Genomic DNA, 7,689 nt, shown 5'->3' on the forward strand with positions numbered 1-7,689 from the left:
ATGTCAAAGACAAAGGGGGTTTGGATGTTTTCTAAATCAATTTGTTTGCATCAAAATAAAGAGGTCAGTATGTTTTGAGCATAATAGTGCCTATCAGAGCAAAGGGAATTCAAACTAAATTGAAAAATAATCCAGTTCTATTTGTGCAAACAAACTCAATTAACTGTTCTTCCATTTTATTTACATGCTTATTGAAAAAGAGACAGGACAGGAAGCATGCTATTTATATTGGCATGTCACACTTTGAAACAGGAATCGGCTTCTGAAAACTTAGGAAGCCTGAAGCCGTAGCCACCCACTTAAGTGGACTAAAAATATACAAGAAAAGCTTTAAATAATGAGGGTAGGTACAAGTTGCAGAGACAGAATTGCCAGGGGAGAAGAAATTGTTTCCCCTTCCTTCCTCAGCTTTTCTGTTTTCCTCTCTTTAACCCCTTTTTCTCACTCTTCCCTTCATTTTTCTTCTCACTTTCCTCCTCTCTCCCTGGTCACACTCTCACACTCTCTATCATGCCCACACTCTATTGTTTGTCTCCTATCTTATTCCCTGTTTCTCCACCAAGTCATCATCACAATCCAAGGCCAAAATGAATGCAGAAGTGAACAGAAGTGTGGATGCCAGCCCCCCAATCTAAACCAGAGGCTGGCTGCTCAGGCTGGTGGTACAATAAACTCATTGTACCTATGGATTTGCCAAAGTGTCTGGGAGCATACGCAACTGATAGGGGGTGTACAGGCCCAGTGCCCCCCCAAATGGACGACACTGATGCTGTTGGTAAGGCTGGTGCCCCCCTGACAGGGTCAGCGGCTTCTGCAGGTGCCCCCTGCAAGTTCAGGAGGCACTGGTCACTCATGTCTGGGAGTTTGGATCCATGGCTCCAGTTGTAAAGAATAATTTGAATTACCAATGACCTTCAAGTTTCTTGATGTTAATAACCTAGTTCTGAAAAAGAGCTGAACTGATCTCTCTACAAGTACTTAGCCCAACAATCTGATCTCTCTCTTCCCTCTTTACCCTAATCAATCCAAAGAACAAAAAGAAAGCTAGGCAACTAAAGTGACCAATCATAGACCTCAGTGATAATGAGCAGTAATAATGAATAGCAAATGCACCCGGTGAACACTGCTCACACAGAGATTGACATTTGTTCTTGTGCTACCTTTAATCAATAATAAATAGCAAACAAATTAATAAAATCCACTCTATTTACAAAGCACATACAAAACAAAAAGGCTCAAATTGATCACCTCAGTTGTTTGTAGCAAAGAGTTTCACTAGGTGAAGCATTGAATGATTGGAAAAGGAATTAGCAATGCATAAACAGTAACAGCCTGCCTTCCTGAATAAAAACAATTACATGTATTCTAGGTGGCAGGGTCTGACATGTTTTTTATCTAATAAAAGTAAAGGTCTCAGTGTACTGAAGCTACATCAATTAAAGAGAAGGACACAGGACAATTGCCTTGTTGGAGACTAGTAGTTAAAGCACTAAAATGGGAATCAGGATATTTGAGATCTAGTTTTGGCTTAGAAGCTCATGTCATCTCAGCTTTCCCAACCATAAACTGAAGATAATTATTGGTAGGGAAGTTTTCAGTGGATGAGTCTTTTGTCAGGAAATGAATTGTGACCTTTTTATGGGAATGCTCCTGCACTAAACGTTCATTGATAGGAAGTTCTCAAGTCCAGGACTAAATTTCTGGTCAAAAATCAGAGTGAGAAAGAACAGAGGTGCAAAGATGTGGCCATGAACCCAGGACAGCTGCCACACATAGGAATGTTTCTGGTTGCTGCCATGTTATGATGCACAATTGTAACTGCAATTTTTTTCTGGTCCCCCTAGCCCCCAGAGCTGGGACCCGGGGTGGCTGCTCCAGGCACCCTGCCCTAGTTATGAACCTGCACGTGATATCTGAAAACTGATAAAGTAGTAACCAGAGCTCCAGTCTGGGAAGTAGAAAAATCAAGTTCAAATTTCTGCAATGAAACTGGCACTGCTGGGAGTTGAATTTGATTTTCTTTTCATCACAATTGAATGAAAGCCTTATTTTTTTCCCCATAAACCCTGAAAATTTCTGAGCATCCCAGAGAAGTATCCTGAGCCCAAAGGATGACAGTCCCAACACAGATCAAAGTGGGCAAGAGTGCTCAAAAGCTCCCATGGCTCACCAAAGGCATTCAGGAATGTGTGAAAGCTAAAAAGGAGGCATATACCCAGTGGAAGGGAGGGGCCATCACCAAGAAGGATTATACTTCCATTGCTAGAGACTTTAGGGGGACTGTTAGGAAGGCTAAGATGCAGACAGAACTGGGACTAGTGACCTGGATCAAAGATAACAAGAAGTCCATTTTTAAACACATAGGGAGCAAAAAGAAGGTACCAGGTAATGTAGGGCCCTTGCAGGTCACTCTTAGAGATCTGGATGATAAAGCTGTCCTCTTTAACAAATTCTTTGCCTCCATTTTTCTGAGCAGGGACCGGGTCATCCCTCCCACTGGGATTACAGACAGACCCAAGAGAGGCACAGCCAGGCCCAGGGTCTATGAGGACCTAGTCAGGGAACTTCTGGTGGGATTGGATGTGTTCAAATCAGCAGGTCCAGATGATTTCCACCCTAGGTAATTGGCAGAGGTCATTGCAGGACCCTTGGCACGGCTTTACAAGCACTTGCGGTGCTCTGGCAATGTGCCAGAGGACTGCAAAAGGGCCAATGTGGTCCCCATTTTCAAAAAAGGGAGGAAGGAGGACCCAGGAAATTATAGGCCTGTTAGTCTTACCTCAGTCCTGGGGAAGCTCTTTGAGAAAATTATCCAGAAACACATCTGCGAGGGACCAGCAGGGGAGATTTTCCTTAGGGGCAACCAACATGGTTCATTAGAGGCAGGTCCTGTCAGACCAACCTTGTTGACTTCTACGAACAGGTCACAAAATCCTTGGACGCTGGTGTCACGGTGGACATAGTCTTTCTAGAGTTTAGGAAGGCCTTCGACGCTGTCTCTCACCCCATTCTCATTAAAAAATTAGGCGACTGTGGTGTCGATGCCTGCACAGTCAGGTGGGTCACAAATTGGCTTCAGGGGTGCACCCGGAGAGCACCAGATCTCCAAGAGTGTCCTGCAGAGGCTCCGCATTACCCGGTATCTTCTTTTTACCCCCTATGTATTTAAAAAGGACTTCTTGTTGTCTTTGATCTGGGTCGCTAGTCCCAGTTCTGTCTCTGCTTTGGCCTTCCTAACCATCCCCCTAAAGTCTCAAGCAATGGAGGTACAATGGTGATATAATCCTCCTTGCTGATGGCCCCTCCCTTCAATTGCATGTATGCCTCCTTTTTAGCTTTCAGACATTCCTGAATGCATTTAGTGATCCATGGAGGCTTTTGAGCACTCTTGCCCCCTTTGATCTGCATTGGGATTGTCTCCCTTTGGGCTTGGAGGATCATATCCTTAAGGAACAACCCCTCTTCTTTGGCTCCTAACTCCCCCCCCCCCCCTTCAGGACCTCAGTGTCTCCCCAACTTGTCTCCTTACCTCACTGAAATCTGCTCTCCTGAAGTCCAGGGCTGCTGCCTTGCTGCAGGCCTCTGACAAGCCAATCAGGTCCATAGAGCTGATCCTCCCCCTCTGTGCAACATTGGTCAGGCCATAGTTAGAGTACCGTGTCCAATTCTGGGCACCGCACTTCAGGAGGGATCTGGACAGCACGTAGACATCTTCATCAGCAACTTGGACAATGGGGTGAAAAGAACCTTGTTCAAATTCTCAGATGACACTAAGATGTAGGGAGAAGTGGGCACACTAGAAGGGAGGGGCAGGCTACAACTTGATCTGGACAGGTTACAGGGATGGACAGACGAGAATAGGGTGGGTTTCAATACTGACAAATGCAAGGTACTGCACCTAGGGAGGAATAACCAGCAGCATACCTACAGGCTGGGGAACTCCCTTCTCATCACCACAGAGGCAGAAAAGGATCTTGGAGTCATTATTGATTCCAAGATGAACATGGGCTGCCAGGGTGAGGACACAGTCAGGAAAGCTAACTGCACCTTGTCATGCATGCACAGATGCATCACAAACAGGTCCAAGGAGGTGATCCTCCCCCTCTATGTGACATTGGTCAGGCCACATTTGAAGTACTGCATCCAGTTCTGGGCACCACAGTTCAGAAGGGATGTGGACAGCATTGACAGGGTCCAAAGAAGGGCCACTTGCATGATAAGGGGGCAGCAGGCAGGCCCTACAAAGAGAGGCTATGGGACCTGAACCTGTTCAGCCTCCACAAGAGAAGGCTGACAGGGGATCTGGTGGCCATCTATCAACTTACCAAGGGGAACCAGCAGGGAACAGGAGTGAACCTGTTCCCCTGAGCACTACCAGAAGTAACTAGGAATAACGGCCACTAGTTGACTGAGAGTAGGTTCAGGCTAGATATCAGGAAGCGCTACTTCACAGTCAGGGTGACTTCCCTCTGGAACCAACTTCCAAGGGAATTTGTGCTCGCTCATATTGTGGGGGTCTTCAAAAGGAGGATAGATAATCACCCAGCTGGGGTCATTTGACCCCAGCATTCTTTCCTGCCCATGGCAGGGGATCAGACTTGATAACCTGCTCAGGTCCCTTCCAACCCTACCAACTATGAAACTATAACTAGTACACCATTAGCTAGTCTGCCATCCTCTTCAAAAGGTGTTGGTTTCATCACAATGAAAAACCAGGTCTAGAAAAGAGCTACATATAACTATCACCATTGCCCAGGCAATGGAACTTCTCTTACGAGGTGTTTTCACAGTCCCTTCACAATGAGGCTCCTACCCTGATTGGTCTTTTGAGAACTAATGTAAGTGTTTGTTAAGTGACTGAGAATTAACACTTCATATGTTTGGAAAATTAGTTTGCTTAGTATTCCTTTTTCCTTGATTGATTCTTAATTTCTTCACTCTCCCAATGCTCTTGGAATAGAATAGATGATCACCAAAGAAGGGATTACTACACCTATTTGGAAAATATAGGCCTAGATCCTATTTTATATAGGAGCTAAAAGTATGATCTGTAACACCGTGGACGCGTCTACACATGCATTAAGACACTTCTTTTAATGTGCCTTAAATTTTGTACCTCTATGTGAGGTACTGTGCATTAGGCTGCCTTAATGCACAGTAATGAATGTGCATGGTTTTCAAGTGACACAATGCAAAGTAGGCTATTTTACTGTGCATTAGCATAATCAAAGTTTTTTTATGTGACATTGTAATGCACAGTAAAATAGACTACTGCAAATTAAAGTACATGTGTAGATGCACCCAATGTGGGAGAAAGCCACAACCAGGCTGTGCAAAGTGGTGTTTATGCTCCCTATACTATTAAAAGCAATGGTCTATGATGTGTCTCCATCATAAGTAGCATTTGCTGAGATGGTCAAAGCCAATGGGTTTGCAGTTGCCTATGTAACAAATACTTAGACCAGTGGTTCTCAACTTTTTCAAATAGAGCAGCCCTCCCCCACTTTGCAAACCACTTTTAGAGCTGCTTCAGTTTACCTCAGTGCTTCACAATTGGGTGCTGTCACCTCCAGATGAGGCTTCCCAGTGCCTGCTGCATGGTCAGTCTGGGAAGGACTGTGGCATCGATGCATGCTCTTCCTGCATTAGGACTGTGATCAGCCTAAGCAGGCAGGAACAGCCTCATGCTGTGCAGCCCTCCCCAGCCTAGACCCTCCCAGAAGCAGTGAAAATGTCCTGTGTCCAGGATGGGAGGGGATAGATTGGAAGGAGCTACAGCTGAGCCAGATCCTGCTTCCTTTAGATTGATGACAGCCCTAATGCAGCAGGCATAGGTGGCAGAAGGTGGGGGATAATAGGGCTTAGCCACCCCCAAACATGGAGCAGCTGTAGGGCTACAAGGCAGCCAGGCTTCCTTCTTCTGATGGCTGCAGCAGGGGTAGAGAGGGGCACACAAGCAGCAGTGAGGCAAGGAGTGGGGCTGGGGCAGCCTGGGCGTAGGGGAGGGGCAGGCACTGCACAGCCAGTGGGGCATGGGACCAAGCCGCAAGCTGCTCATCCAAGGTGGGCACAGCTCCTGCTACTACACCCACCCTGGGAGAAATGGGGGGCTGTGCACCCCAAGATCCACATGGAGCAGAGAAGGCTGCCACTGTGGGCTGTGGTGACACTGGGCTCTTCCCAGTTGGGGGGCAGGCTGGCCAGGCTATGCTCAGAACAGGCAGTGGGGCTTGGAGGGGACTATGGCGGGAGGCTGCAACCACCCCAAAATTCACTGTAGCCCCAACCCAAGACACCCTCCCAGGACCGCTGCTGCCCACCCCAAGCACAGCCCCCGACCAGGAAGAGCCCAGTGCAGCCCCAGCCATTAATCCGCACATTATCACATACAGATTAATGGCTTCCCCAAGCTTAACCATGGTAATTAAGCCACAGTTTCAGGCTACCACCAAGGTAGCCAGGGAGGCTGCAGACAGCTACACTTAGGTTCTAGGATAGCTGTGACAGTCAGCCAGAAGGCTGCGAGTGGCTGCACTGGGGTCTGTGGAGCCCTGGCCCAACTCATTGCCCATGGTGGTTGCACACAGGAAAGAGATGGGCTAGGGTTCCATGGACCCCAGTGCAGCCATTTTCAGCCCACATTACAGCTGCCTGCAGCCTCCCCACCTCCTTCTGCAAGGAGATCCACCCTGCCCCCTTGCCTGGCCTCTCCTATCCCTTTACCCATGCTCCAAGATTGCAAGACTTTCCATCCTTTTCTCTGTTTTCTTTGGATTTTTTTTATTTTTGCAGCAAGCCCACCCTTTTTTCAGGGATCCTGCCTGATTTCACATTTTATGTGAAGATCGTGCAATCACAAATTCAGTAAGTCTCTACATGTAGTATTGCCCTTTGAGTCCCCCCCATCACGGACTCTGAATGTCATAGTGGGCCATGATATTATATACATTTTGACTTCCTCTTCACTCCCACAGCCAAGCTGTGACTTTTTCCCCCATTTCCAATTATTCCTGTTTCTTCACCATCCTTAAATGCCTGGCAAACATCACAAAACAGTTCACCCAGAATCCCTGCATTGCCTCTTCTCTCAGCCTGGCACATATAATTAATGTGGCTCTACCCTCCATGAGATGAAGCTGAACCGAGATGCTCTGCGCTTCATCTGCATATACATTTTTGGCACATCTGAGAATTTCTGACAAGAACACACAGTTCCAGTCATGAGTGGGGCTAATCAGCATATGGATCCTTTGTAGGGGTGTATCTGGAGTACACACGCAAACTGAGCAGTGGTGAGCTCTGAGGTCACTGTGGCTTAAGATGCTGTTGACTCTGGTGAGACCCAGCCCAATTAACTAGGTGATAAATCATGAGCCTTTGGCTTTGGACTAACATCATGCAGAGTTTGTACTATATATAAGCAGATGTCAAGATACAGCTTAAAAATGTGTTTATGGAGTGCCTGTGCTAAAACTTGCCACAGTTTTAAAAAGTAATATGTATCAATTTTGGATAAACTAAGTACCAGCGACCCTCACCATTCACAGGAGATACAAGAATGTATCTCCCACAAATGGCAAAATCCCTAAATAAGGCACTGCGTTCATGCAGTGGAAGCCCAGCAGCAGCAAGTGCAGAACTCCCAAGGAGCTCCAGTAAGTGTATAAAGTGTATTTAAAATGCGGGTTC

This window comes from Crocodylus porosus, unplaced genomic scaffold (assembly GCF_001723895.1).
Source record: "Crocodylus porosus isolate Cpor-Errol unplaced genomic scaffold, CroPor_comp1, whole genome shotgun sequence".
In the NCBI taxonomy this organism is placed as follows: Eukaryota; Metazoa; Chordata; order Crocodylia; family Crocodylidae; genus Crocodylus; species Crocodylus porosus.